The 10458-nt window shown below is 35.9% G+C and overlaps 1 pseudogene; it reads right to left on the bottom strand.

The window, feature by feature from the left end:
• Nucleotides 1-2865: 2865 nt before the first annotated feature.
• The window catches only part of LOC107689771 (carbohydrate sulfotransferase 15-like), a 30446-nt pseudogene continuing 22853 nt past the window's right edge, over nt 2866-10458 (bottom strand).

Genomic DNA, 10458 nt, shown 5'->3' with positions numbered 1-10458 from the left:
GATACAGACACGGACAATGATACAGTGAAGGCTTATTTAAACTTATTACAGTGATCAAAGTCTGCTTCGTTTTTCAGCTCTTTGGCACATACACAAACAACATACGAATAACTTCAGTCTAGCAGGAAAAAGAAAATCTTATTTCCAAAAACAATTCAACCTTCTAAGAGCCTTCTTATAATTACTGTCATTTATATTGATTTATTACATAAACGGTGGATTTAACACAGTTTGCCATGCTAGCTCCTTGATTAAAGAGCTTATGATTGTATTCTGTTATTTTCAAAAGCATTATTGTTCACTGACATACATGTGTACTGCATTTCTACTATGGTGGGGACTTCCCATTGACTTATATTGTTTTTATACTGAGCTAATATGATATTTTCGTCTCTTCACCCTAAAGCTAACACTCACATCAATCTTTCTTCATTTTTACATTTTCATTAATGTATTATTTATCATGCCGATGCCGTGCTCTTCGGTGTACAATCCACGTGATTCGGGTTTTACGACCCTTGTGACGACACTTGGTCCCTTCAACATAGATAATGCCAGACCCATACAAATACACGTCTTCTGTGTGTGTTTGATTGCGAATATGATTCTTGGAGTTGTTAACTGGTTTGTTTTCAAATTCTGCTGCTAAGACTTCACAATTTTAAAATCAGCCTTTTCTGCCCTCTAGTGAGGATATTGCATAACTATAAATCACGTTTTAAACCGTAAAATCCTACCAGAAAAATCCAGACCAGGGTCCGAATTTAACTGGGACTCTGGGCAAAGATACTGAAAATAAAATGGAGACAAAAAATGAAAAAAGAACAAAAAAAACAGACATACTAATAAATATACACTCTAGAATAGGCCTAGTTTTTAAAACTATAGGCCTAAAGTGTAAAGCTTCCCTAAAAGTGAAAAGAAAATAAATGCTCACCTGTTTCTTCTTGGGAAGGCGATGACGCAGAAAGTTCACCGTTTTAGGAGTAATCCATGTGATTTATGAACTTCTAAACTAAAGCCATGTGTGAGCAACTGACTGTAATTTAAGTTGTTAACTTCAAATCTTGAGAAATCTAATCTTACTCGGGCCGCCTAACGTTACGCATATTTAAATTTGCCGCGTGAAAACGGACTCTGCATACGAGTATGTTTACTACTGTAAGGTAAGCTAAAAGCTAAAGGTCAAATGAGCAGTAAGTCTGAGTAAGGGTAAAGAGTATAGAAGACAGTATAAGTTCTTTGGTAAGAGGTAGGCCTACTCGCGATGTCGCGAATACAGTTTTCATGTTATCATGGCCGCCGAATGCCTGTTAAATCCACTGTTGCCAACTAATTTTCAGGGGAAGTTGCTAAAGGAAGGTCGATTTGTTGCTAAAAGTTGCTAAGTGACGTTGCGATGTCATTGCGCGATGACGTCATTATGTAACCACGTCGCAAAATTGTGTCACTACATCAAATCTCAGTGCCAAATATACAAAATACAACAAAATATATTGTTATATGTTAATTTAGATTTGTTCGTAAAATAATATAAATGCATAATATAATGGTAAAATATAAATATTTTTATATACAACATTGAATTATTTTACACTTACACATTTTTTGAACGATTACAAGTTTTTTTATTAGCTAGTAAACTAGTAAAACTACACATTCTGAACAATTATAGTTTTAAGCAAGTATTAGTCAGTATGCTACACTCTAAGAAAATAATTCATAGGTTTTCACCTGCATTTTAGCTAAAAGTAGCCAAATAAAATTTAAAAATAGCTACATTTGTTGCTAGGTGCTTTTGGAAGAAAAAGTAGCTAGGGTAGTCTGAAAAGTTGCCAAATTTAGCAACAAAATTGCTAAATTGGCAACACTGGTTAAGTCCACGATTATTCACGAGCGCCGCCCTTGCGGCCACGACGTAACTTTTGCCGTTATCGCAGCGATACCCGACTGTCTATGCGGCATTGCGTCACCAAAGTGGATTTGGAGAAGGACCGCAAAATGGGAAATTTGGTACAGGGCTTAACTGATGTTTACATGCTCCCTCGCTCCTCCAGCCCCATCCGGGATTCAACCGTCCGACGTCATGAAGGGTATATCAGTTCTTTAAATGCACTGTGAGGAGGTGAAAAACTACATGCTTCTCTATTGGTTGGTTGCCATTCGAAAGTAAAGACTAGCCTATATTGTACTAATAAAATGTAAGCAGCATTTAGCCTAAATTACCAATATTTAATCAGTAGACTTTAATCATTTTAACATTCACGTCTTTGTTAGGGTAATTTAATAATCTTACATCAACATTTCTAAAATATAACATGAGTGATAAAATATTGTAATTATTGACTTGACAGCCTTAGAAAAAAAAAACTTTATTAGGCCTAATATTATTATCCATGTGACTTATTGGGATACTTAGCTTATTCAAATAATATAAAAATTATGTTTTAAATCTATTTATTTATTTATTTTTAACTTACCATCACCAGTTCTACTGACAAATTATTGAGTTTTAGAGAGAAAAAAAACGTTAAAAAATACATATTTTTTACAATTCAGTCAGCAGATATCAAAGTTGTATTAAGTTGGAATGAATCTACTCTTGCCCTAGTACAGTCAGACGAACAGATTAAATCATTAAAAGTAGACTACAGTGACATCAGGTTTCATTCACTCAGTTCAGTGTCCAGGATGGCTTTTGTTCTCTCTTTTTTCACAACCCTTTATATTGTCCTTTATATTATATGTCCATGTCTGACTTGCAGGCAACACTGGGCCCTCTCACATTCTCAGAGCTAAACTCCAAAACATTGACATTTTTATATTATTTGTCGTTTTTTGAGTGTATATTAATTTTTACTGCCATCCGTTCTGTTTCTGTATCCTTTCATTTTGTTGAAACACCTCGACTTCCAGGTCCTTATAACAAAAACATTAAATAAATTGTTTATTAATTTCTCAGTGGTCATTGTGACCAAATACTCTCACAGTATCAAAGTGCAGTAATGAACATGTCCAGCACCAAATAACCAATGAAAAAATAATAATAATAAAGTCAGTGGTATCACTATATAATTGACTATAATTGAAAATATTTTCTTAAATTTGAATTCTGGCCAAAGGTGATACCAGCCACCCAGCATTGGCCTAACAAATTTAAATCTGAGTTTAATTTGTGTCACTTATATCTATTACAATAATACATGTCTGTTCATTCCCTCTTCCTGAGGGCTACGTCCACAAAAAGGCAGGGTCCCTTAGCACTTGGGCCAGGCGCTGGTTAAAAGGCTTGTAGAAACTCTGCAGGATCTCCTTGGTTATAGGCAGCATTGGGCCAAGATTTCGATTGGCTGGTCGTCTGGTGTTGGAGGCAGGGCTCTTTGTGATGTCTGCTTCCTTCTGCAGAGTAAGAGGTCCTGTAGAGTCGATGAAGCACAAACTTGGTCAGTGATATAACAGATTCTTGCACTTATTTGCACATAATGACAATTTTTTTCAAGAGTTAAGAGGTTAATCAAACAGACACATTATCTTAGCATGCAGGGGCGTCATGCACTCATTATTTTTGTTTAATACGACTGAGTTTATATTAAATGTGAATTTAACATTGCAAGTTAGGCTACTAATCATAAGACTTTCATTGTACAGAAAGAGAGCAAAGAACATTTACTTTATCAAAAAACATTTTCACTGACAGTCTAGTTCAAGCACTCTCAAAAACTCAGTGAACGCAGATTTGAATTTAGCAGCTGATGATACGACGCACTGAACATTCTAATCACGCCTGTGTGATTGTATTAAATATAGAAAATATTAATGGGCTATGTTTTTGTCTTTTGGAAGCTGCATTCGAAGTCCACTTGGCTCAAAAATCTGAGGGGGCACGTGCCCCCTCACTTTGAATGGGCATGACGCCTCTAGTAGCATGAAAACTAACTTACCCAACTGTAGGAATTTAAAGACTCTTCGCATAGTGATTTTCCGGTTGGCAGCATGATCCTCGAGTCGTAGGATGAGTATCTGCTCTCTACTGAAAACACTCAGCCAGTCCAGCAGGTATATGACATATAGACCCACCTGAAGCCTCACCTACGAAAACAGAGAACCACAGTGCCACCCTCTTTGTCATTCATGACAGACATTATTAAACAGACCAGTTTAATTAGTTGTGCTGGTCATTGACAAGCAACCTCATTCTAAAGAGATTCAGAAATAGACAATAGTATGTGCAGTACCCAACATAGACCTAACACTGCATAGTATATAGTATTTTTCTGGTATTTCTGATGAAATTTTGACAACTTGTTTTCAAATCTTTTTATTACCAGAAACTGAATTAAATCAATTATAATGCAAGACTCTCATTCTGTATGTTTAAAAAGGGGGGTGAGGGTATGATTCTATATCTACGGTCTACATCTTGAATTTTTGTGATTTTATCATTTTAATTAAGTTGTATTTTATATATAAATAAATAATTTAAAAGGCCCCTGGAAGTGGTTCCCGATTCCCTGGTTGAGAAGCACAGAATTAAGGATCTTAAATAATGCATTAATTTCATGTGTTCACCAACAGAGGGACCCAAAGGATCAATATAACATTTAGCAGCGTATCATCAATCCCTGATTTTTTTCAGTTTTATAACAGAATTGTATGCACTACTATATCATATGGTGATTATAGTTACAATATAATCTTTAAAAGTAGCTTCTGATGTAAACATCTGGTATAATATGTATTTAAAGTACTGTATTATAATACCAAGAAAACAGTTCATCTCCTTCGGAAGTTTAGTACAAATTATAAATAATTACATAATTAATTTTGACAAATTTTATTTATTTATTGATATGTAAGATAGCATTTGTACAACCATCTAAAATGTTAAAATGTCCACCACATTGTTCTCAGATAACTTTATACCAATAAATATTTACATTTATTGATTATATATTGATGTTTGGCTCCATTTTGAAGAGTATAGATAAAATCTGAGAATTATGGTATGCTAAATGGCATACTATGGTTCACAAAATGACATTTGATTTAATTATATTAAAATAGCAATTCTGCATTCTGTTACCTCAGTTCAAATTCAGTTCATTAAATCAAACTATAATAGACATTTCTGGATGGTGCACAAGCCTCTATTTGTATAATATTACATCCAGTTTACCAGACTAAGCAGCAATGATTCAGCAATCCAGACTTTTGCTGGTTCATCAACCAGCTTAAACAGCTTCAAAGCCATAAATCAAACATTCATGACGTTAATCCCCAGATCAGTGCAGCAAAACAATGTATACTTCACAACACATTTAGATTTCTCTAAAATTGCCTTCATTTCAGCTTCCAACAGCTTTCTCCAGAGGTGAAGATCATCTACTGGCTGCACAGCTTTGGGGAACAGCCAGAACAGCTCATACTCTGATGGGTATATCTTATCTACGCAGCTGCACCTGGTGGCTGAACCAATTACATCATATCAGACTGAACAAAATCTGACTCTGACTCATACCAGCCGCCTTTGGTGCCCGTCCCTAATCAGAATTACCAACTGAGATGCTTTGGTGAGACATATCCATCTATCGTTCAGAAGATCTGATAACATTTTAATTAATTGAAAGAATTGTTTTTGCAACTTGACAGCACTTGGTCCCCATTGACTTTCAATGCATCATTGCTAGATCACCTAACGTCTGTTTTTAAATCACACGGGTTCGGAATGACATGAGTTTTGAGTAAATGATAATGGAATTTTATTTTTTGGGTGTACTTTCCCTTTAAGATAGCAACAGCAAATTAAATATTCACATTTGATATGATCATGATTCATACTGCACTCACAGGCATCAGGTTGTTGAGGGTGGTATTGTAAATGCAGGAACGGATGGACCTCTCAGCTAAGCAGCCCTCAAACAGGTACAACGACTCTGATACTCGCTCATGAAAATCCTCCACAGATTTATTAGCCATGCCAAAGTACAGATAGTCTGAGTAAAGCCTGCTCTCTCACACGCAAATACACACACATACACAGTACAAACACAATAAGAGGTAAGAGGACAATCTAAAAAGCATCTCTCACATGATATCCGAACCATAATAATAAATCATCATTATATCTTATTTGAAAAGTGGAGTAGTACCTCTCTACTGGGTCTCTGAGCATCACAATGAATCTGGCATCTGGTTGGACAGCATGAATGAAGTCTTGGACCAGAAAAGGAGGTTCCACATCCGTTCCGTTGTTGTAGAAATGATCCCAAGCATTATTGTCCCACATTGTGGATGCACTCGCCTCACCTGTCAATCATAAAATGTGTATAAGATTATTAGTAAAAGTTTACAATCCTGCTTGATCCTAACCCATTTAATATTTTATTTGAAGACAGGCTTAATCTGATGAATGATATTAGTGATTATTTATGGCTGGGTTGTTTTGTTTTTGATTTAGTTGATTTAATTTCTTCAAATTAAGTAGGCCTCAGTAGACAAAGACTGAAATTTCTAATATTATTTATTGTTATGAGTTATAGCAAGAGGACAGACCTTGACCATAGCAACTGGCACATCTAATTAGAAAGTCTAGATGATATGTATTTAATTTGAGCTCTTTCATCATCATCATCATCATCATAAAAAAAACACAATACCTTCACGAAGGGTTTCCCAGACTGGGGTTCGAGAGGGAACTGCAGGGGGGTCTTGAGTTTATGAAAAGCTAATAATAATATCATAAAATAGTATAATTACAATAAATGTAAAATAATTTTTCATTTTAATTTTGTTTGCTCCTTACTATTAACTGATGTCAGAGAACCGTGAACATGTGAATGTGTTAAATTATTGAAATATTAACTTAACTTGAATTTATAAAATCTCGGGGTATTTCAAATAAATATTTTAGGTCAAAGAGGTTTGGCTGACAAAACACAACACTTGAGAAACTACACCTAAAATATGATTGAAACAAAAAAAAAAAAAACATTACCGATTATGATGTTGACTTTTTTGTGGCTTTTGGAGGAGTTGCTTGTCAAATGATCTCGAATGTGATTGGCTGCTTGGTCAAAAACGTCCAGGTAGTCATTCAGTGGATAGGGGTAATGAAAACCGTTACTCAGCCTGATGATACCTAAAACCAGGGGAAAACAAAGTACAATTATTTCAGTTGTAAAATAGCTTGCAACCAGAATTGCATGGCAGCTGTTCTGTAGCTGTAAAATTTGTGTAATAAACTGAATGTGATAAAACTCAGTGATCTGTCTAACATTAAGCAGATGCCCTGCATTACAAGAAAATGGGAGTGATGAACATTTTGCCGACTTTCAAAAGAAGATCATCGAGCATCATGAATTCACATTTTAAACCCTGTGATTTATCTCTTACGCGAAACTCACCAAATCTCTTTCGTGTCCACCAGTGTGGTTCCTTCATTGTGGTGAAATGGACCTCTGGATGTAGCCGTAACCGGTCGAAGAGATCTGTGGTGCCACACTTGGGTTGGCCGATGATGTAAAAGAAGGGCAGACAGCGCAGGCGATACAGTCTACCTGCATGCTGATGCAGGTGAGCCGGAAACGCTCTGCGCAGGTAGTCGTATATTGCTTGGAAGCGCTTTGAATAAAGAGCATACAGGTTTTTCCCATATGGATCAGCGGTGATATTCCCAAAGAATTCTTCATACCAACAGGGGTTCTTGAGATGGGGAAGAAATTTGCGAGGAATTGCAGAGAATATCTGTGGACGAGAAAGACCAGAAGGCTTATACTAGCAAACTAAGACTTGACAGAGCGTAGCTTGTAGTATGTACATAATTTATGTACAAAGTTTGGGGTCAGTAAGATTTATTATTTATTAATTTTAGAAATTAATACTTTTATTTAGCAAGGATGCATAAAATTGATTAAAAGTGACAAAGGTTTATAATATTACAAAATATGTATATTTTAAATAAATGCTGAACTTTCTTTTCATTAAAGAATCCTGAAAAATGTATCCTGGTTTCCACAAAAATATTAAGCAGCACAACTATAACTGTAATAATAAATACAGTAATAGAATGATTTCTGAAGGATCATGTGACACTGAAGACTGAAATAATGGCTACTAAAAAAAATCAGCTTTGCCAATACAGGAATAAAATATATTTTAAAATATATAAAAATGAAACCAGTTATTTGAAACTGTAATAAGATTTCACAATATTACTGTTTTAATTTTGATCAAATAAATGCAGGTGTGGTGAGCATACTGCAAAATTTCTTTCATTTAAAAATCTTGCCCACCCAAACTTTTGAAAGTAGAGTATGTGCTTCTTTGTATTTATTTTGTATTAACGTTTTGAACCAGGCTGAATGAACACTTCATTTTTGACAATGCCTTTACCTGTTGAATAGTTTTTGTAATTGTTGAATTGTAAATTCCATTATAATTTCCTGTCATTCCAGTTCAACTCATGAATCGAAAGGGAGAAAATTCTTCAATTATGAATTTTGCACAACCCTGGTGAGTATAATTACTGACATATCCTTTATGTCAATTATTTTAGCCATCCATTTTTATATAAAAAAAAAATATATATATATTATATGGCACTATCACCAATATTGAAGTTCTGATCAATCTATTTTGTAAAACACAATAAACACAGCGACTAATGTAATGACTAATGAAATGTAATTCTACACTATAATCTACATAATCTTAATCTTAAAATTCACAGAAACAATCAAATATGCCATTTTTTAATTTATATTATTTTATAATTGTAAAAAAACTAAATATATTTTGCATCTTTAGCAATATAATTCAAATCCACATACGTTTGGCTCTTTTTCTCTCACTTCTCTCAGGTCAGGGACTCTTCTGTGACTGAAATCCACTTTGGCCACAATGCTCCTCACCACCTATCTTACAACTGTGTAGTCTGTAGCGAAAGACAGATTAAGGGGCAGCTGTGCCGGATGAGACTCTATGGTGAGGTGATACGGTGATGGCGTTAAATAGAGCCCTTTCTGGTCCCTCGTCAAGATGTAGGACGCCATGATGAGAACAGTGACCATAAGTCCGAAAAGGAAGCTTAAGATTTTGATTTTCCGTACAGACCCGAGTGTCCACAGGCCCCATGCTCGATGTTGTGCTCTGTTGTTGTTGACAGTCAATACACTCGTCCACCTGCTGCTGGGGTGTAAAAATGCTGGCTTGTTTTTGGAGTACTCCAATTTTTCATCCAGGCCATTGAGAAACCCATGCCTGTGGTCCATTTTTGTGTGTTACGTTAGTTGTGTTTTCTTCACATATGAAGTGAATCCCATCGATGTGAGTTATAGTACGTGGTCTTCATCATACTGCTCACATGAAATGGACCATAACCCAAAAGAGCCGTGTTTTGCCAATAAAATCAACATCTTTCATGCAGCAGATGCCGTGTGGCTTCAGGTCATTGTTTATGATGGGATGTTTGTGGGCAGGAAGACAGACAGTGGAATGAGTGGGCTAGCCGCCCGGGGTTTCCGCATGCGTGGTGCGGGGCAAGACGTGTGAGAGACGATTAGAGCACTCCTTCAATTTAGCTGCCACAAATGACACAGCGGCAGCGGGGTTGACAGCGCACCAGCACAAACACAGTGCAGATCTGGTTGTCAAGGTCACAAACGCCCCAACAGCAGCTTAGATAACAGAAAGGTCTATTCCTGCAAGACAAAAAAGAGCAATAAACCGTAAATACTCAAAGATGGTGCATTGATTTGAGTCTAGGGGGCAGTGGATGGTGTAGTGCTCAGTTTCTGTCTCTCACACATGCCAATAACTCTGTGATGGGGTTTGGATAAGCATCAGAGAAAGGATGGCAGGAAAATCACACAGGCCACAGACTGTGTGGCATATGGTGTGTGGGGTATGTATATGTGTTTGTGTGTTGTGTGTGTTTTGGAGAATTTAGGGCGTAATCCATTCAGACATGATAGCCTCAGGACATGCCTAATTAAGAACACAGTAGACCAGCTGCAAGCTAATAGATACATTTTTTATTTGACAACCTCCACTCCTTCTTTCTCTCTCTCTGCCCTAATCTCTCTTTGTCTTTCTTACTTACTGTTTTTTGTTGTTCTTGGAAGTTATACATATGTTGCCAGATTAAAACTAATATTAAAGCAGAAATCAGAGCAAAGATCAGTGATCAAAACAACTGACGTGGAAATGGAAATGTAGGGAGGTTTTAGGGGGACTAATTAAGGCCTGAACACGCCAAAGGAAGTAAAAAGCAAAAGTTTGGATGTCTTAACAGTATCTTTTTCTTTAGACATACAAGTATACACTATTTAAACCTTTCAAAAGTTTGAGGACAGTAAAAATTTTAATGTTTTGAAAGAAGTCTCTTATGCTGCTAGAGCCGCATTTATTTGATCAAACATATTGTCAAAAATGTAATATTGTGAAATATTATTGCAATTT

This window comes from Sinocyclocheilus anshuiensis, unplaced genomic scaffold (assembly GCF_001515605.1).
Source record: "Sinocyclocheilus anshuiensis isolate Anshui unplaced genomic scaffold, SAMN03320099.WGS_v1.1 scaffold918, whole genome shotgun sequence".
Classification (NCBI taxonomy): Eukaryota; Metazoa; Chordata; class Actinopteri; order Cypriniformes; family Cyprinidae; genus Sinocyclocheilus; species Sinocyclocheilus anshuiensis.
The sequence above is the reverse complement of the archived record's forward strand: the minus strand, read 5'-3'. Positions and strand labels throughout refer to the sequence as shown.